The 22,553-nt window shown below is 40.2% G+C and overlaps 1 pseudogene; it reads right to left on the reverse strand.

Moving 5' to 3' along the window:
• Window positions 1-19,790: 19,790 nt before the first annotated feature.
• LOC147462234 (jasmonoyl--L-amino acid synthetase JAR6-like) lies at window positions 19,791-21,725 on the reverse strand (annotated as a pseudogene).
• Between the last annotated feature and the right edge of the window lie 828 nt (window positions 21,726-22,553).

Below are 22,553 nucleotides of genomic sequence, written 5' to 3' on the forward strand. Positions count from 1 at the left end.
AGTCAATGATATGGTTTGGATTAAGGACGAAAAATCATTAAAAAAAAACAAACACATGGGATGGATAGCATCGCAATGGATCTTAAAGGAACAAGAGTACTATGGAGGTGATAGACAGATATGGGTGAGAAAACCACAGGTTAGAGCATATGAAGTAACTTCCAGTCCCTCCCAAGAAAGAAGGCCCACAAGGTATCAACCTCGGCAATGTCCTAGGATACGTAAGAAGCAGGTATAAAACACAACAACATTGAAAGATGCTAAAGTCAATCACAACCCTCAAGTGGATACTGTAAAAAGATGGACTCAAAAAATCTTCGTCTTGGATAATGATTCTACACAGGGTATACAAATATTTGTCTACGATTCAACCATAAACCAACGGCAGCAACACCAAACCTACATGAAGATCTCAAGAGCTCAACAAAGTCAACAAAGGAGTTACAAAGGTCCTCAAAAGGTTTGGATTCCTAAGTTTTCCAATGCTCCTAGTCAAAAATCAAATGTCAACGATCAACAGAGGCCTACAACAACATCAAAGACTCCTATCAACAGGCCCAATTGGAGAATCAAACAGATAATAGAGTCCTCATAGCCAAAGAAGGACAACTCAACCAATGTGAATGCATATTCAAAGATGGTAAAATAGGTACGTCAAAAGAAACCTTCAATGCCAACTTGGGCCTTCACTAATCCTCTTTTTGAGGATTCAAGCTTACTTTTACCTGAAGAAATGTTTGTAGCAAGCACAAGAATGTAGAAAGCAAGTCACGAGGGTGCAAGAAACACTCTTTGGCACAATCAGAGTCGGGCTGCTGAGCCATAAAATGAGAAAAGCATTAGACCCACAGCTTCAAGTTATATTAAACTCTGTGCTAAGAGTCGTAGTTATTAAGATTACACTCAAGTTGGAAGAGTTGAGAATATATCTAAGTCATGTCGCTCATGCTGGATGAGATGAGCATAAGAGTCAAAGTCTATTAACTTACAATTGGTGGAGTGTCGTAGAGCCCAGCGCTCATGCACAATGCATAGTAAGATGAGAGCACATATCCTCGTCAATAAAAACCATTCTTAAAGGGGTGCAAATTTCAAAGCCATGTCATATGCTTTTATAGCTACACCATCTTTTTGAAGATCCCCTCAAAATATTTCTTGCATAGTATATTGTTTTCCATGCATTTTTGTGTATGTATAAATAGGATATACCATTATTGGACATATGCACTAAACACTCTTTTTGCTTCCACCCATGCACCTTGAGTGGAGTACAACAGGAAACAAACCAATTGTTGAGCTTATATGTGAAGCTACTCAATATATAGAGAAGCTATATATTGAGTAGCTCAACACCAATGTCATGATAACCAACAAGTCATGTAGTGGAGTCACTACTGAGCGAGTAGGAAGCTTGGGAATTGCCCAACACTCCCTATTGCTTGGTGTTGACCTTGATGTTAAAGCCATCATAGGTGACGGCAAAGACCTTAGGGCATGAAAACCGACAACGGTAAGAAAAAAATTCAATGGAGTCACTACTGAGCGACTAGGAAGCTTGGGAATTGCCCAACACTCCCTATCGCTTGGTGTTGACCTTGGTGTTAAATCCGTTACAAGTTCCAGAAAATACCTTGTGGAATGATAACCGACAACAGAAAGACCAAATTAGTGGTCAATACTGGGCGAATAGTAGGCTTGGGAATTGCCCAACACTCCCTATCGCTTGGTACTGACCTTGGTGTAACCGACAATGAAGACCATGGTGATGTGATTACAAAAATATAGTTGGAGTCACTACTGAGCGAATAGGAGGCTTGGGGACTACCTAACATTCTCTATTTCTTGGTGTTGACCTTGCTCTTAAACTCATTATGTATGATAGTTGGGTCAATACAGGGTGAATAGGATGCTTGGAAACTACCCAACGTTCCCTATCGCTTGGTACTGACCTCGGGGTTAAAATTATCAAATGCGACAGTGAAGTCAACACCAATCGAATAGGAGGCCTGGTGACTGACCAATGCATCCCATCCAAGCAGGGAGGCATTGTAGCACGACCTAATGGGAACCCACAAAATTGTCAAATGTTCCCTATCGCTTGGTACTAACCTTGGGGTTAAAATTATCACATGCGACAATGAAGTCAACACCAATCGAATAGGAGGCTTGGTGATTGACCAATGCCTCACGTCCAAGCAGGGAGGCATTGTAGCATGACCTAATCGCAACCCCCAAAATTGTCAAATCATGGATCAGCAACCCGGCTAGGGCATGGAAGCATGAACCTAAGATGTATAGACATAGAGGATTCAAGGGATCCTTCTACTCATCATAGAGAGAATCCATGGATAGGGATTCATCTAATCAACAATACATTCCTAGTTACTAATCACTTGCACACAATCATCTGGTTGAAATTAACCTCCCACATCAATTACTCTTATTCACAACTCTTAATCACAACTACACAAGCGTGCAATTAACATACCTACTCCGCATTACTGTGTCCATTCCAACACAACCGCTCAATGCGACTACATATGCACACACACTAACCGCACCTTGTAGAGAGAGATTAAGAGAAGAAAGGCAGCTCCCTCACACACCATGGCCAATGGTGTGGATAGAATAGATTAACTCAAAAAAGGGACTAGGAGATTTACCATCACATTAATACAATCTCACTTCACATAATCAAACAAAGAGACTAATAAGAAAGAAGGTGTAATTGATTATTATAAATCAAGAGCTACATGGGCATGGAAAGCCCATGAGCATCATGACCATCCACTCTACAAAGAGGAGAACTCACCCAATAATGACTACTCATTAAGCATAGGGCTCTTTTATAGCTTTGGGCTTCAAACCCTTCAACTATGGGATAAAGTTGAGCTCTCTAGCCTAGACTCATACAACTTTGGAACTCCTACATGATCCCAAGCCCTATACATTGAAAAGGAAATATTGTGCACTATGGCACATCCACAGTTTGCTACATAATTGATGTAGCATGTGTTAGCCACTGCTAACATTCCCCCCTTCCTAATTTGGCGCACATCCTCGTGTGCCGGTGAAGCAAGGCACGGTGACATGGTACAAAGTAAGTCCATGGAAGAAATATTGAGCTGCAAAACATAAGAACAAGTAATGAGTATCAAAGGTCAGCAAGAATGAATAAAACATGAAGCACAATGAACAATCATGCAAAGTGATTTTTTGCTTCTAAAAGATGGGTCATTCATAGTCAAAAACTAGACAATTTAAAGCAAAAAAACACCTAAACTATTGTGAAGATTAAACCACTCAAAAATTTCAGTTTTATTCATGAAACACAAGCAATCAATTATGATCCTAGGCTAATGCAAGTTCATAAACCTATTAGCCTAAAAACTATGTGAACAATCTTAATAAATCATCCAAATCTAGCATGTCTACGGGCTATAAAAAAACTCAGAATCTATTAGTACATTGTCAAAGCTTTTTGAAGCTCATGGAAGTTTTGATTTTGTCATTCATTGAAATAATTAAAGCACAATCACCAGGCTACCACCCCAAGGCAAGTCTAGGTACGACTCTAGGCTCCTTGAACCCTTAAGAAGGTGTTCCAAAAGCCTAGTAGCTTACCAAGGCAACCGCTAATCCTTGTCAGCCCAGGGCATTGGTTTAGGGCCTTGACCAAGCAAGCCAAGGTGAGTCCCCTCGCCTGCCAAGTGAAAATAAGGCTCTAGGCCTCACATAGACACAACATAACATAAAAAGTTTCTTTTTCATGTGCCTAGTAGCATTTTTGCTACTTTTCCTTGACACTTTTTTGCTTCATTGATTCATTTTTTAGCACTTTTTTATTGCTTCCTTGATGAGATGCTTATGGCAATTGGACTAAAGGACTAAAGCCTAATAATAGCCCTAGGTCATGTTAAAAAATGAATAGAGTATTAAACTATCACTAAGAGTATAGGACCAATGAGAAATTAATCTACATTAACTTAAGGTCAAGGCCAATTATCTATGATTAGCACACATAAAACCTATTTTTTTGATGAGTTAATTTTCACAAAGCAAGGTGTTGAAACTTTTGGATGCCTAGCTTTCGAACATGAAAAAACCATAGCTTAGAAACAAAAATTACTTAAGCCAAGCATAGAGAATAAAAAGATAAGCAAAGCATGGAAGGATTACACCTATTCATGCTCTTTCGAGCATCCTTGAGCAATCATCCCCTTTGTGTAGAGAAGCCTCTTGATCTTTTTATTTGCAAAAGAAGTTGATTTGAAGCTAAGTGTGAACACAAGCTCCAAAGGCCTCTTTTATTGAAAGCCAAAAACACACAAAAAGCATTATTGAAAAACCTAAAGCTAGGGTCTTGCATACCCGAATTTGCCAAAGGGAAAAAATCCAAGGGAAAAAAGTGCCTTTGGTAATGCACATGATGCTCTAGCAAATTTATGCATACACATAAAAAATGAGAGAGATAAAATGCTTCTACATAAGCAAATTTTTTATTTTTACAACCTCCCATGCATGGTTCAAAAGTTTTATTTATTTCTAGCTCAATGAATTATGGAAAAAACAAGCCAAGAGCTGAAAATAATGCAACTTTTGAATGAAATGAAGCGGCTCTCGATAGACAAATTTTACAATTTAAAGCTTTCAAAAAGTTGACTAACAACTAGCTCACATGAAATTTTACATTTTCTAGTGCAATCTATGAGCTAGAGATTACGCAACTTGATGAAATGAAAATGAATGGCTCTCAATTGCCAAATTATGTACTTGAAAGCTCAAAAACATCGGGTAAATACTAGCTCAATTGTAAAAATTTAACTTTGGACCAAGCTATGAGCTAGCATATATACAAATTTTAATCCAAAGAATTGGAATGGCTCTAATTAGCCAATTTTTGCAATATTGCAATGATGACACCTTCTTGAATTATTTGAAAGTACACTCCTTCCACATCTCTTGAAAACAATTCAAATCATTAGTGCTCAAAGCATTTGTCATAGTAAACACTAAAAGCATGCTCAAAGCAAAGTTCAAATTTTTAGGCACACTCTTGTCCCTCAAAACAAGCTCAATTTTAATGCTTTCCGATAATTTCTCATTCATTTCAAGCATTAAAAATGCACAAGCAAGTTTAAGCACAAAGTGCGACCAAGCAAGCACAACTCATAAATCAATGCGACTCTTGTGCCTGCATGTATATCACAAAAAAATTTCCATTTTGCAACTAAGTTTCCAATCGAGATGGCACGAATCCAATGCATAAGGCAAAAAAAAATGGTGTAATGAAATTTTGTTTATGCATAGAAATGCTCACACAACCATAGCATACACTCGACGCCCACATCCATCCTTTTAAATAGCGCATTGCAAAAGAGAGAAAGCATATGATGAAGAGATATGTAAATTCTCACACAGCAGTCAATACCCACTCTCGTGTGATTGGCCAATACACATGAAGTGCACAAGATTCTCTTCTCCATAATTAAGGTTAACTCTAAAGTGCAACTCAGAAGCATATGTATGCCTTGATTAAATGATAAAGTAGCTTGTAATGCCAGATTTTGCAATCCATAGCAACAAAAATGTCTGTGTCCATGCCAAAGTTTTCTATGCAGTTCCATATCCAACAAGAGTTACTCTCTATTGTTCGCCAATTCACAGCATTCAAGATGGTTTTTTTCTTTTTCTTTTTTTTCTTTTTTCGAAGGGAAGGGAGATTGGTGGTGTGGGAAAGACGGCTATAAGTGATCTTTATTTACTTTATTGGCACTATAGTAAGGCAGGGACTATAGGGAGAATTTTTGCTACCATGGCCATAGGGTCACTCACGCCAATGGGGATGGCCGAGTAAGGTTTTTTTTTTTGGGTGGAGGGCATGCGTGAAATTTCTTTTTTTTTTTGGTGGTTCGGGTGCATTTTTAGCATGGAAATTTGATTGTGTGTGTGTGTGTGTGTACACTTTTTCTCTGCTGCAGTTGATAGCGACGTTGTGAGAGGGAGGAAGGGATTGTACGATTTTGAAGAGGTGTCTCTCTGTCTCTCTCATCATCTATGTTATTTACATGTTCGATTACTTGGTGTAGAAGTGTGTGTGTGTGTGTGTGAGAGAGAGAGAGAGAGGTGGGATTTTCTGTGGCTCTGCAATATCCATTTTGTTTGGGTTCTGTGCTAGACTTTAATGTTCTTCCTCTCTCTCTCTCTCTCTCTCTCTCTCTCTCTCTCTCTCTCTCTCTCTCTCTCTCTCTCGGAGGACAAATCAAGTTGTTGAAGTTCATTTTTTATCATCGCGGGCATACGCACAGCCCTGGTCTTGTTCACGCTTGTTTGTGAGGAATCTTTAATATCTATCTGTATGTATGTATGTATTGTAGCACTGACTCCTCATTGTTTGGATTTCTTTTGATGGGGACTGATTGTCCAGATTGCTGTTCTAAGGAATGGGCTGCTATTGGCAAGAGAATAAGTGGAAGGTTTTCTTGAAATGATGGTGGAGAAATTGTGTAGGTCATGCAATTTTACAAGAGCTAGTGGATAAAAGAGAAGAAGGCAGTCTGAATGTTTGAAATACCTTGAAAAGACTGCTCAATGATAACTTGTGATGGGAAGGGAGGCTAGAGGGAATTCTGAGAATAGGAAGAGAGAGAAGCCTTAGTCTTCCTTACAGACCCCAATTGAGTTAAAGTTGACAGGTCGATCTGCAAAAAGTTTCTACCTCTTCACCCTCTCTGTCAGGTTTAAATAGATGCGATTAGACTGGGTGGTCATTGAATTTTTCGAGTTTGCTCAGCCTGTGTACATTTCATCAACTCGGCAAAACTGAGAATTGGATGAAAAACAGGCTTTTGTTCTCCCGATAGCTTTTGTTCAGCTGATGTAGGTAGCTACATTTTGAGCACAGGTAGCCATGGCTGGTGGCATGGACTTGGATGGCTCAAAGAAGTATTCATAGTGTCATTTGTAGAGGCAGCAGCTTCACCTTTAAGTACAATAAATACCTCGTCCTTTGACATGATACTACGACTGATGCAGCCTTGGTTGTATTCTACGCATGTGAGAGTAGTCTAGGAGTGGATGTCAAGCATGTCCTCATTTACTCTTTTGGGGGCCTGTAAGGCAGCTTTGATTTCTATCTGTGGAATGGCGGTGGTTTTAATTGGTTGAAAACCAGCAAAAAAGGTATAAGAAAACCAGATTTTGAATGTTCATAAGAGATAAATTTCTTCTTGATGGTCACAATATAGACTCAGGGATTTTCTATGGCTCTGCAATATCCATTTTGTTTGGGTCTTGTGCTAGACTTTAATGTTCTTCCTCTCTCTCTCTCTCTCTCTCTCTCTCTCTCTAAGGACAAATCAAGTTGTTGAAGTTCAATTTTATCATCGTCAGGATACACACAACCCTGGTCTTGTTCACACTTGTTTGTGAGGAATCCTTAATATCTATCTGTATGTATGTATGCAGTGTAGCAGTGACTCCTCGCAAACATTATGGTTGCAATAGTAAAGTTTATAGTGAGGCTGAAGAGCATGCACGTGATGATGGGAGGCTGCATGGTGATGGATTTGCAGATGTGCAATAGCGGCATGCCCGCGCCCACGTGACGTCCGTCATATTTGAATTCAAATTGAAGTAAACTCACACCAATCGATAAGTGAAATGGATCGGCCTCAAGTTCGAGTGAAAGGGCTAGGCTTAATAATGTGTTTATAGGCTGAAAGGGATCTTGGCCTCAAGTTTGAATGCGCAAGCTTTGGAAGCATGCTTTGGTCTTTGGTATATCCTAGGGCCTAGGCACCCAAAAAAAAACGCGAAAGGGATCGGCCTCAAGTTCGAATGAGCAATCCTTGGAAGCATGCCCAACATCAAGTTCGAATGAAAGGATAGGTTGTTTATTGTTTGAAAGGGATCTCGGCCTCGACTTCAAATGAGCTAGCCTTTGAAGCATGCTTTGGCCTTTGGACTTTGGGAGTATTTTATGGACCAAGCACCAAACAATATGTGAAAGGGATCGGCCTCAAGTTCGAATGAGCAAGCTTTGGAAGCATGCCTAGCCTCAAGTTTGGATGAAAGGGATGGGCTTACTATTGTGTTTATTGCTTCAAAGGGATATCTGTCTCAAGTTCAAATGCGCAAGCCTTGGAAGCATGCTTTGGCTTTTGGATTCCGCGAGTATCCTATGGCCTAAGCTTCCAGTCAAAGTTGGGAGCATGCTTCAACCCTTGGAACTCTTTACTCTAGAGTGCTTATACAGCGACTCTTATCTCAAGTTTGAGCCAGAGTCTTAACATTTTCTTCCCACAACAATTTAGTTCTAGACAACTGGAGGATTGAAATTTGGATTTCTTTCATCAATAAACGTGTTTACAATGTGTAGAAGCTCATCCCTATGACAATGCATAATTGTGACACTCCATTTATGATCTTTGTTAGCACAACAAGGATAGCCACATGTTGAATGGCGTGTACATTTAACACAGCTCAATCTAGAACTTGTGTTTTGACAAAATTCCTACTAGAGAATCATGTCAAGACTCAAAAGCTTACCTTAATATGTGACTTTACAAAGCTCAATCTAGAATTTGGGCTTGAAGTTTTGTTTTGACAAAATGCCTACTAGAGAATCATGCCAAGACTCAAAAGCTTAGCGTCATATGTGACTTTACTAGCATGAAAACCACTGAAATCTACATGCATACAAACACAATGTGCATCCTAGAACATTGTTCACCTCTTCTTAAGAAATAGAGAACGAGAAGAATTGTCCCATTTTTGTGTATTTTTCCCATAATTCCTAAATATGTGTTATAGCTCAATTCCATGTGATCACAACAAAAGATATGCCAGACAACATCATAATGGGAATGCCAATGGCCCATAAGATGTTAGAGATACAGAATGAAAACATGACGAAGTCATCACAGAGAACAAAGGATGGAGACCAAGACTGGTCACTCACGGACGACATCACAAAGTCCTCAGGCACAGTTAAAATGGAGACTGATACTAAAACAGATCTTATTGAAGATGATTCATCTCCATCAATCAGAAGTTTAGAAGAGCTTGAAGTAAATCAAGCAATATCAAGTACAGATCAAACAGAGAAAAGAGCAACCACGATACTATTGAGCAGAGAATGCCTCCGAGACCAGAGGTAAAGAAGACAAATCTTTTAGACAAAGGTAAAGCTAAAGTGGAACTTCCATCGACTAGCAAAGAAGTTGTGACAGCATATGCCTCTACATCAAAGAACCCTCATGGATCAACTTCTTCAAGAAAGTTAATATTTCAAAACTTCAAGTCAAGTGCTGACCCAACTGAACCCTCTAAGGAGACACCCATAAAAGCAAAGATATTTCAGTCAAAGTAATAAAAAAAGCAAAGGAAAGTCAAGCAATTGTTTTTTCAGAGCAATCTAGTCAAAGTCCATGGTATGGTTTGGATTAAGGACGGAAAATCAACAATAAAAGACAAACACATGGGATGGATAGCATCGCAATGGATCTTAAAGGAACAAGAGTACTATCGAGGTGATAGACAGATATGGGTTCCAAAACCACAGGTTGGAGCATATGAAGTAACTTCCAGTCCCTCCCAAGAAAGAAGGCCCACAAGGTATCAACCTTGGCAATGTCCTAGGATACCTAAGAAGCAGGTATAAAACACAACAACATTGAAAGATGCTAAAGTCAATCACAACCCTCAAGAGGATACTGAAAAAAGATGGATCTCAAAAAATCTTCCTCTTGGACAAAGATTCTACACAGGGTATACAAAGATTTGGCTACCAGTAAACCATAAACCAACTGCAACGACACCAAACCTACATGAAGATCTCAAGAGCTCAACAAAGTCAACAAAGGAGTTACAAAGGTCCTCAAAATGTTTGGATTCCTAAGTCTTCCAATGCTCCTAGTCAAAAGACAACTGTCAATGATCAATAGAGGCCTACAACAACATCAAAGACTCCTATCAACAGGCCCAATTGGAGAATCAAACAGATAATAGAGTCCTCACAGTCAAAGAAGGACAACCCAACCAATGTGAATGCATATTCAAAGATGATAAAACATGTACGGCAAAATAAACCTTCAATGCCAACTTGGTCCTTCACTAATCCTCTTTTTGAGGATTCAAGCTTACTTTTACCTAAAGAAATGTTTGTAGCAAGCACAAGAATGTAAAAAGCAAGTCACCAGGGTGCAAGAAACACTCTTTGGCACAATTAGAGTCGGGCTTCTGAGCCATAAAATGAGCAAAGCATTAGACCCAAAGCTTCAAGTTATATTAAACTCTGTGCTAAGAGTCGTAGTTATTAAGATTACACTCAAGTTGGAAGAGTTGAGAATATATCTAAGTCATGTCACTCATGCTGGATGAGATGAGCATAAGAGTCAAAGTCTATTAACTTACAATTGGTGGAGTGTCGTAGAGTCCAGCGCTCATGCACATTGCATAGTAAGATCAGAGCACATATCCTCGTCAACAAAAACCATTCTTAAAGGGGTGCAACTTTCAAAGCCATGTCATATGGTTTTATAGCTACACCATCTTTCTGAAGATCCCCTCAAAATCTTTCTTGCATAGCATATTGTTTTCCATGCATTTTTGTGTATGTATAAATAGTATATCCCATTATTGGACATATGCACTATACACTCTTTTTTGCTTCCACCCATGCACCTTGAGTGGAGTACAAGAGGCAACAAACCAATTGTTGAGCTTATATGTGAAGCTACTCAATATATAGAGAAGCCATATATTGAGTATCTCAACACCAATGTCATGCTAACCAACAGGTCATGTAGTGGAGTCACTACTGAGCGAGTAGGAAGCTTGGGAATTGCCCAACACTGCCTATCGCTTGGTGTTGACCTTGATGTTAAAGCCATCACAGGTGACGGCAAAGACCTTAGGGCATGAAAACCGACAACGGTAAGAAAAAAATTCAATGGAGTCACTACTGAGCGACTAGGAAGCTTGGGAATTGCCCAACACTCCCTATCGCTTGGTGTTGACCTTGGTGTTAAATCCGTTACAAGTGCTAGAAAATACCTTCAGGAATGATAACCGACAACAGAAAGACCAAATTAGTGGTCAATACTGGGCGAATAGTACGCTTGGGAATTTCCCAACACTCCCTATCACTTGGTACTGACCTTGGTGTAACCGACAATGAAGACCATGGTGATGTCACTACAAAAATATAGTTGGAGTCACTACTGAGCGAATAGGAGGCTTGGGGACTACCTAACATTCCCTATTTCTTGGTGTTGACCTTGCTCTTAAACTCATTATGGATGACAGTTGGGTCAATACGGGGTGAATAGGATGCTTGGAAACTACCCAACGTTCCCTATCGCTTGGTACTGACCTTGGGGTTAAAATTATCACATGCGACAGTGAAGTCAACACCAAGAAAATAGGAGGCCTGTTGACTGACCAATGCATCCCATCCCAGCAGGGAGGCATTGTAGCACGACCTAATCGTAACCCACAAAATTGTCAAACGCTCCCTATCACTTGGTACTCACCTTGGGGTTAAAATTATCACATGCGACAATGAAGTCAACACCAAGCGAATAGGAGGCCTGGTGGCTGACCAATGCATCACGTCCAAGCAGGGAGGCATTATAGCACGACCTAATCGCAACCCACAAAATTGTCAAATCATGGATCAGCAACCCGGATAGGGCATGGAAGCATGAACCTAAGATGTATAGACATAGAGGATTCAACGGATCCTTCTACTCATCATAGAGAGAAGCCATGGAAAGGGATTCATCTAATCAAGAACACATTCCTAGTTACTAATCACTTGCACACAATCATGTGGTTGAAATTAACCTCTCACACCAATTAGTCTTATTCACAACTCTTAATCACAACTAGACAAGTGTGCAATTAACATACCTACTCCGCATTAGTGTGTCCATTCCAACACAACCCCTCAATGCGACTACATATGCACACACACTAACCACACCTTGTAGAGAGAGATGAAGAAAAGGAAGGCACAACCCTCACACACCATGGCCAATGGTGTGGATAGAATAGATTAACTCAAAAAAGGGACTAGGAGATTTACCATCACATTAATACAATCTCACTCCACATAATCAAATAAAGAGACTAATAAGAAAGAAGGTGTAATTGATTATTATAAATCAAGAGCTACATGGGCATGGAAAGCCCATGAGCATCATGACCATCCACTCTACAAAGAGGAGAACTCACCCAATAATGACTACTCATGAAGCATAGGGCTCTTTTATAGCTTTGGGCCTCAAACCCTTCAACTATGGGATAAAGTTGAACTCTCTAGCCTAGACTCATACAACTTTGGAACTCCTACATGAGCCCAAGCCCTATACATTGAAAAGGAAATATTGTGCACTATGGCACATCCACAGTTTGCTACATAATTGATGTATCATGTGTTAGACGCTGCTAACATTCCCCCCTTCCTATTTTGGCGCACATCCTCGTGTACCGGTGAAGCAAGACACGGTGACATGGTAGAAAGTAAGTCCATGGAAGAAATATTGAGCTGCAAAACATAAGAACAATTAATGAGTATCAAAGGTCACCAAGAATGAATAAAACATGAAGCCAATGAACAATCATGCAAAGTGAGTTTTTGCTTCTGAAAGATGGGTCATTCATAGTCAAAAACTAGACAATTAAAAGCAAAAAAAAACCTAAACTATTGTGAAGATTAAACCACTTGAAAATTTCAGTTTTATGCATGAAACACAAGCAATCAATTATGACCCTAGGCTAATGCAAGTTCATAAACCTATTAGCCTAAAAACTATGTGAACAATCTTAATAAATCATCCAAATCTAGCATGTCTACGGGCTATAAAAAAACTCATAATCTATTAGTACATTGTGAAATCTTTTTGAAGCTCATGGAAGTTTTGATTTTGTCATTCATTGAAAGAATTAAAGCACAATCACCAGGCTACCACCCCAAGGCAAGTCTATGTACGACTCTCGGCTCCTTGAACACTCAAGAAGGTGTTCCAAAAGCCTAGTAGCTTACCAAGGCGATGGCTAGTCCTTATCAGCCCAGGGCATCGGTTTAGGGCGTTGACCAAGCAAGCCAAGTTGATTCCCCTCGTGTGCCAAGTGACAATAAGGCGCTAGGCCTCACATAGACACAACATAACATAAAAAGTTTCTTTTCATGTGCCTAGTAGCATTTTTGCTACTTTTCCTTGACACTTTTTTTCTTCACTGATTCATTTTGTAATGAAATTAGCCTATTCAACTTGAGAGTAGCGGAAATTAATGAGAATACTTTCGAGAAATAACTTTGTGAGCATAACGGGTAGACATAATTGAAGATAGCAACATAATCATAGCAATTAGGTAACTTGGCATGAACAATACTTTTGCAAGAGAGAGAAATTAGAGAACATGACAACAGTTCAGGACCGGATTTAGGTGGACCCAGTCCCCCCTCCAATAGGCATTTGTATTATGATTTCTCTCATAAAGAGAGACTTGTTACAATACAATCTTTGTGTTCCTTGTGACCTAGGTGATGCAATGAAGATGGAAAGCTTCATGCATCACAAACATAGCATAACATAAACTTGAAGAAAGCTTTAACTATCCCAAGCCTTAGTCCCAAGACCTCAAACACCTTCGAAGGTGGAGAGAGCTAGCAGGGAAGAGGAAGAAGAAACATTTCGTAGGAGAAGGAACTAGTTCCTCACTTATCATACTCTTGTTGCTAGCATACATAATAGCATAGCAATGAAGAAGAAGGATATGGCAAGCTTAAGCATTGAAGCATGACTCTTGGTTGGATTTTCACTCCATAGCCAAGAGTGTTGGTGTAGGCTCTCAACCTCTACTTGCTTGGAGAAGGAGAGGGAGCTCTTCCACTTTGCATAGCACAAAATGAGAGTGTTTGTGAGTGTGTGTGGGTGAGTATACCCCCTAAGAAACCCCCTAGCTAGCTTGGGTCGACCCCCCCTTGTAGCTCATGATGAAAGCTCATTGGACCCCTCCAAACCTAGCCAATCACAAGCAGGAGCCATTACAAGCAACAAGGGTAGCCTTGGGACAAGTGTCCCCCTTTCCCCTTTGAGAGAGAGGACTTGATAAATGCACAATCAATTAATTAAATATCCTAAATTATCATTGGACCCCTTGGGTGGCCAACCAATAGGCTTTAGGCACACCATGAGGGCAACATGAGGAGGAACTTGACAAGTGTCCTTGCTGCCTCTTCAAGCTAGAGCTTCCCTTGTGAGTGTGTGTGTGTGTTCTCTCTCATCCCCCCCCCCTTGTAGGCTTGCCCCCCTGCTTGTAGGGATCTTTTTGACTTTGGATGAGCAAGCCCCTTAGTCATCAAGCATGACTAAGCACTTGAAGTAGAGGGTGTTCCCACAAGCATCTCAGGCAAGCTTCTCAAGGCACCTCAAGCACCTTAATCATGCAGCAAATCAAGCACCTCAAGTATGGAGCTAGTCAAGCACCTCAAGCATCTTCATCAAGCACCTCAAGCATGACAAGCACCTCAAGCACGACAAGCACCTTAAGCAGGACAAGCACCTCGAGCTTGGTCCAGGTTCCCACCTCAAGCTCAGCCCTAGCTTACCTAAGGTTAGAGGACTTTTACACACATTATTGGAGGTCTTCAATGAAGCTAACCCTAAGGTCTTATGCTCCATTGGTTAGCCTTGCTCTTTGATAAACCATCTCCCATTTGGGCCCCTTTACCATTGGCCCCGTGTTGAGATAGATCTATAAGCACATATCTATATCTTAACACTTGTTCCCGTTTATTCTCCCACATTAAGTGATCAATTTAATATGAGAAAATCATTTGGGTTGGTTAGATATTAGATTTTATGACACCTTTTTTAGCACTTTTTTATTGCTTCCTTTATGAGATGCTTATGGCAATTGGACTAAAGGACTGAAGCCTAATCATAGCCCTAGGTCATGTTAAAAAATGAATGAATATTAAACTATCACTAAGAGTCTAGGATTAATGAGAAATTAATCTACATTAACTTAAGGTCAAGGCCAATTATCTATGATTAGCACACATAAAACGTAATTTTTTGATGAGTTAATTTTCACAAAGCAAGGTGTTGAAACTTTTGGATGCCTAGCTTTCGAACATAAAAAAACCATAGCTTAGAAACAAAAATTACTTAAGCCAAGCATAGAGAATGAAAAAATAAGCAAAGCATGGAAGGATTACACCTATTCATGCTCTTTCGAGCATCCTTGAGCAAGCATCCCCTTTGTGTAGAGAAGCCTCTTGATCTTTTTATTTGCAAAAGAAGCTGATTTGAAGCTAAGTGTGAACACAAGCTCCAAAGACCTCTTTTATTGAAAGCCAAAAACACACAAAAAGCATTATTGAAAAACCTAAAGCTAGGGTCTTGCATACCCGAATTTGCCAAAGGGAAAAAATCCAAGGGAAAAAAGTCCCTTTGGTTATGCACATGATGCTCTAGCAAATTTATGCATACACATAAAAAATGAGAGAGATAAAATGCTTCTACATAAGCAAATTTGTGATTTTTACAACCTCCCATGCATGGTTCAAAAGTTTTATTTATTTCTAGCTCAATGAATTATGGAAAAAACAAGCCAAGAGCTGAAAATAATGCAACTTTTGAATGAAATGAAGCGGCTCCCGATAGTCAAATTTTACAATTTAAAGCTTTTCAAAAAGTTGACTAACAACTAGCCCACATGAAATTTTACATTTTTTAGTGCAATCTATGAGCTAGAGATTACGCAACTTGATGAAATGAAAATGAATGGCTCCCAATAGCCAAATTATGTACTTGAAAGCTCAAAAACGTTGGGTAAACACTAGCTCAATTGTAAAAATTTAACTTTGGACCAAGCTATGAGCTAGCATATATACGAATTTTAATCCAAAGAATTGGAATGGCTCTAGTTAGCCAAATTTTGCAATATTGCAATGATGACACCTTCTTGGATTATTTGAAAGTACACTCCTACCACATCACTTGAAAACAATTCAAATCATTAGTCCTCAAAGCATTTGTCATAGTAAGCACTAAAAGCATGCTCAAAGCAAAGTTCAAATTTTTAGGCACACTCTCGTCCCTCAAAACAAGCTCAATTTTAATGCTTTCCAATAATTTCTCATTCATTTCAAGAATTAAAAATGCACAAGCAAGTTTAAGCACAAAGTGCGACCAAGCAAGCACAACTCATAAATCAATGCGACTCTTGTGCCTGCATGTATATCACAAAACAATTTCCTTTTTGCAACTAAGCTTCCAATCGAGATGGCACGAATCCAATGCATAAGGCAAAAAAAAATGGTGTAATGAAATTTTGTTTATGCATAGAAATGCTCACACAACCATAGCATACACTCGACGCACACATCCATCCTTTTAAATAGCGCATTGCAAAAGAGAGAAAGCATATGATGAAGAGATATGTAAATTCTCACACAACAGTCAATACCCACTCTCGTGTGATTTGCCAATGCACATGAAGTGCACAAGATTCTCTTCTCCATAATTAAGGTTAACTCTAAAGGGCAACTTAGAAGCATATGTATGCCTTGATTAAATGATAAAGTAGCTTGTAATGCCAGATTTTGCAATCCATAGCAACAAAAATGTCTGTGTCCATGCCAAAGTTTTCTATGCAGTTTCAAATCCAACAAGAGTTACTCTCTATTGTTCGCCAATTCACAGCATTCAAGATGGTTTTTTTATTTTCCTTTTTTCTTTTTTCGAAGGGAAGGGAGATTGGTGGTGTGGGAAAGAGGGCTATAAGTGATGTTTATTTACTTTATTGGCACTGCAGTAAGGCAGGGACTATAGGGAGAATTTTTGCTACCATGGCCATAGGGTATCACGCCAATGGGGAGTGGCCGAGTAAGGCTTTTTTTTTGGGTGGAGTGCATGCGTGAAATTTCTATTTTTTTTGGGTGGTTCGGGTGCATTTTTAGCGTGGAAATTTGATTGTGTGTGTGTGTGTGTACACTTTTTCTCTGCTGCAATTGATAGCGAGGTTGTGAGAGGGAAATTTGATTGTGTGTGTGTGTGTGTGTGTGTACGATTTTGAAGAGGTGTCTCTCTCTCTCAGTGTCTCTCTCTCTTTCTCTCTCTCGGAGGACAAATCAAGTTGTTGAAGTTCAATTTTATCATCGCGGGCATACGCACAACCCTGGTCTTGTTCACGCTTGTTTGTGAGGAATCTTTAATATCTATCTGTATGTATGTATGTATTGTAGCACTAACTCCTCATTGTTTGGATTTATTTTTCTTGGGACTGATTGTCCAGATTGCTGTGCTAGGGAATGGGATGCTATTGGTTGGAGATAAGTGGAAGGTTTTCTTGAAATGATGGTGGAGAAATTGTGTAGGTCATGCATTTTTACAAGAGCTAGTGGATAAAAGAGAAGACGGCAGTCTGAATGTTTGAAATACCTTGAAAAGACTGCTCAGTGATAACTTGTGATGGGAAGGGAGGCTAGAGGGAATTCTGAGAATAGGAAGAGAGAGAAGCCTTAGTCTCCCTTACAGATGCCAATTATGTTAAAGTTCACAGGTCGATCTGCAAAAAGTTTCTACCTCTTCACCCTCTCTGTCAGGTGTAAATAGATGCGATTAGACTAGGCGGTCATTGAATTTTTTGAGTTTGCTCAGCCTGTGTACATTTCATCAACTCGGCAAAACTGAGAATTGGATGAAAAACAGGCTTTTGTTCTCCCGATAGCTTTTGTTCAGCTGATGTAGGTAGCTACATTTTGAGCACAGGTAGCCATGGTTGGTGGCATGGACTTGGATGGCTCAAAGAAGTATTCATAGTGTCATTTGTAGAGGCAGCAGATTCACCTTTGAGTACAATAAATGCCTCGTCCTTTGACATGATACTACGACTGATGCAACCTTGGTTGTATTCTGTGCATGTGAGAGTAGTCTAGGAGTGGATGTCAAGCATGTCCTCATTTACTCTTTTGGGGGGATGTAAGGTAGCTTTGATTTCTACCTGTGGAATGGCGGTGGTTTTAATTGGTCGGAAACCAGCAAAAAAGGTATAAGAAAATCAGACTTTGAATGTTCATAAGAGATAAATTTTCTCTTGATGGTCTCAGTATAGACTCAGAACATGCTCTTCTGCAATTCAAAAGAGATAAATTTCCTCTTGTTGAACTCAGAATAGACTCAGGACATACTTTTTTGATATAGATGATTAGATAATGCTGTCTGACTGCAACAATGCATGATGCTCCAATGACACCCTACTCTCTGGTTCTCCAATGACACCCCGCAAAACTTGCTTGGATATTTCTTCTGCACAAAACCAAGATTTCCATCTTTGCTTCGTCGAACAACGTAGACAATTCTACGCAAAAGGCAATCAAAACCTTCAGATGATGTTTCCTTATATATATGCAAGTACATAAAGCAAAATTCTTGAATTCCCCACTCTGAATCTCTAGACATGACTGAAGTTGTATCATAGACAATTTCCGGCATCAAAGCACTATGGATATTGAGATGGTCATTTGCTGATAGCCAAATGAGTAGGGCTTAATCCATAGATGACACTGTAAGTATGAGAACCGGAACTCCCAACTTTTGCGTTTTCAACGACTCTTGAAGCTCTGTGTGTGTCCTGGGCGATTTTTTGTAAAACAAAACGCTAAAAAAATACTAACAATGCCAATATGGTCAATACGATAACCAAATGAGTACAAGCCAACCTACTCTTGGTGATGGAAATATGTAAGCAAGATTTTTTAAGTTCTATTTCTTGAATCACAACCTGTGATCTGGAACCTGCTCTAGGCCGAATCTGTCTCTGAAAAGCAAGCTAGGCAACAAAGCATATGGACATACACAGCTCGAAACTGCAACCTGAACGTAAGCATGAGACACCACCAAGACAATGAGCTAATTATATTGCTACTAAACAAAAACAAAAACAAAATGCGAACTAGGAGTAAAGAAAATGCAAAAGAAGATGACAGAGATGGATAGTCAAACCTACCTAAAATCTGTTCGCTCCCTGATCACCTAGTCTACCCTAAGTCTACCCCTTGTGTGCGGCCTCAATGCTGAGCACCAAAACCACTACTTGAGTCTCCTAATCTAGCTGGAATGTCGAAGTGTGCACCAGGTTCTTGAATCGAGCATACATGAGCAATCTCGTTCAATAGCCTCTATTCTGCAGTCTATCCTTGCACTAGTGCATGGACGTCTTCATTGTCATCTTTTCTGTAGCGAGATCTTATAGCAGGTCACCCCATAGATATCATAGTATAACCCAATGTTGCCTACAGCCTATAATGAATTGGCAAATCGCTGGATCAGAGTGAAGAGACTAGTGAGGCGAGGTTCGAGCCAACTCCGCAGGAGAAGGACCAAAAGCTGGAAAACGCCGAGAGTGATCTACAGAAATGTGTAGTACCAGAATACAATTGATCCTTATTTCCTTCGATATCTTTATTGGTGAGTATAACCATCAAGATTTTTAAAATCAAGATCAGTATTAGCGCCAAAATGTGTTGCAGGCAACAGTTCATAGACGGCATTTTCGAGGGGATCCTGTCTAGCTCTTGTACGTTTGTGGCGGATTTCACATCTGAGCTTCACAATGTATTCACCGCCATAACTTGCTTGTGTTCCATTTGTAAACAACCAGGAGTAGTGTTTTTCACTTTCTTCGTATTTAACATCGTATTTGGCTCATCGCTCACTTTGCGTTTTGCAAGTGCTTCACCTCTAGAATTAGCACCAACATTTTTCTTGTATTCAAAGATAAGCCGAGCTATGAACAGATAGCACTACTCTATTCTTGAGTAAGTTGAGCACCTCTTTGGAGACAATGCGGCACGGCGTCTTGTATTGCTCTATTGCCCCGACACCCAATTTAGATACCGGTCTAGTGGCCCACGGAAGGTGCTTGGCTCTACCAAACATAGCTCCAACGCCCCGATCATTTTGGCCTTCCTAGACCCCTCATACCCACGGTCCACGAAAGCAAGATCCATTGCAATGGCACACGCCCTCAATATGCTCTCCTCATACATTGCTTGCTCACATCCTTGTTTCATCACTTCATTGAACTTGAGATCCAATGGTGACATGCCTCTTGGCTATCTTGGCGGGCCGACTTGCTAATGCTTTTCCTGTTGAGCTCCTAAAAGACCATATAATGTCCTAGGGAACTAGACAAGTCAGCAAAGCTTGTGAAGCTGACGAGGTATGATTTTGCATCATGTCTCTTTAGCTCCTCCACCACTTCATTCACAGCAAGCTGTAAGTCCTTCTCCGTGTCCTACATACATATGCCAATTGCAGTGATGCATTGAAGAAGCCGGTCACCCTGACGATGTCCCCCAACCTATAACGATATAAACCTACACATAGACCAGATTTTAGTCCAGAAAAAAGACAACACAATCTGGCTCAAAGAAAACTAAATGGAAACACTGAGGGATTGAGCTAGTCTTGGCCAAAAATGGGATTTTCTACCTCCATATGTCATCAAAATGACCTCGTATTCGCAACCAATCTCCACCTCAGTGAGTCTTGACTGGGTCTGCCTCTTGTTGGCAGTCATCAATCATGACTCTTGAAGGTATTGGGATGAATTCAAAGTAGGTAGGCACCACAGTAAAGGTCACATCTTTGGACTTAGCTTTTGGGTTAGTATTTACCCCAATGTATGACTCTGTGGAGCCATAGTCAGTACTAACAAGAGGTAGAGCACCAGCATAGTGTCATAAGCGGTCAAGGTAGGGCTCCATGGATCCTCTCATGATAGAGTAGATGTACTTGCAATTGGGCCATATGTGAGGAATCACGCAAGCCCAGCCTTTAAGAGTGGAGCACTTGGAAGCAATCCCATCAGCAAGCTCTGGGTGTGGCGTTGGCATGAGTTTGGACATGGCTACCCTCAAGTCGAGGTCCATAATCCAGCTAGTCAGCTCAACCTACCGGATGTCATCGTAGAGATTGGCCCATTCAACCTCAAAGGTATGGGAGACCTCAACAATGGTGTATGCAAAGGTGGAAGTGATAAACTCTAGCTCATCACCATGAAGAAGAGCACAGAGCAAGTGGCAGTACATGGCTTGTCGATTGTCAGGGTGCCAAAAAACTTCGTCAGGGCTGCAAGCGCAGACGTTGGCAAACTTCTGCTTCTGCTTGAATTCTTTGCTTCTAAAGAGATGGGCGGTGGCAGTTCCTAAAGAAAGGCCAGCATTGGTAGTAAACAGCTTCCCAGAGAAGACAAGCTCAAGGAACATACCTCCAGCCCTCGTGGGGAAAGCACTACATTTACCAGTTCAAAATAAGCTCAAGATGATGAGGGTTGTTCAATAAAAACATGACTTGCAATGCCAAAACGATGGTAGGAATTCCATGCAGACACAAATACTTACTGGCCTCTATATGCTGCTGCGATCTTGTTGAGGCGGCCGAAAGCCTCTAGAATCTCCTTGTAGAGCACAAGATATTTTTGTTGACCATCAGAGGTAGTCCTAGAACTGCAGAGTAAGAAACAAAGGGCTGTGCATTGAATTTCACATGCTCACTAATGGATCAAATCAACCAAAATTTGTAACCTTTCACTAAGGCAAGCACATTTTTTGAGCGAAAACACAACCCTTGACTCTCTACTGTCCCTAAGAAATGCACATTGTTGATCCCAAAAAACAACACCCACTTCAAAGATAGAATTCTGATGGGTCTCAGTATTGATTTCTCAAATCAACCTCTTTTGAGCTGATCTTTAGCAGTATGATCCTTCAAACTAGCCCTAGAAATAGCATCAGATCAACCATCAAGTTTTAGCCTTTAGTACCATTCGATTTCAGCCATCATATGTCCTAGAAGCTATCTCATAGGTCAGCCTTCGGTACACTCAGATTTCAGCCACCATCAAGTCCTAGAAGCTATCCCATAGGTTGGTGTTATTTCCCTTCATTTTTGTCACTTTGAGGATACTTGCGTTCATTGGCATTCACTATGTTCACAAGCATTTAGTATGACGTTGTATAGGTGTGACATACAATTAGAAGTAAACATCACTTTGGCAATAGTAGTGAGGAACCCTTGAAGTCTTTATTGTGTGATATCATCATTCTGTGCCTTGTACTTTCCGCCATAGCAATCAGCCATTAGATATGTCATAACCTGCTTGAGTTTCATCGTCAAGCAGTTGGGAGTAGTGTTCTCCACCTAGTTCCCTTCCCTTGCCTAGACGCCATCATATGCTCCTTTGTATCTGTTTTCCAGTCTATGTTCAACTATCATTTTCAGTCTTAGAGCAACAGTTCAACACCGTATTTAACCCATGATCTACCTTGCATTTTGCAAGTGCTTCAGCTGTAGAATTAGCACCAATATTCTGCCATCAAAAGCAATCCTTCAGCCTCAGTATTCAACTCTCAAATCAATCTAATCTCAGCTAATCTCTAGTAGTACTATCATACACATTAGTCATAGAAGTAGAATGAGATCAGCTACCAGATTTCATCTTTTAGTACGCTATCTAGTTCTTGTAGGTTT

Source organism: Adiantum capillus-veneris, chromosome 3 (genome assembly GCF_014529385.1).
Source record: "Adiantum capillus-veneris isolate H3 chromosome 3, ASM1452938v2, whole genome shotgun sequence".
Classification (NCBI taxonomy): Eukaryota; Viridiplantae; Streptophyta; class Polypodiopsida; order Polypodiales; family Pteridaceae; genus Adiantum; species Adiantum capillus-veneris.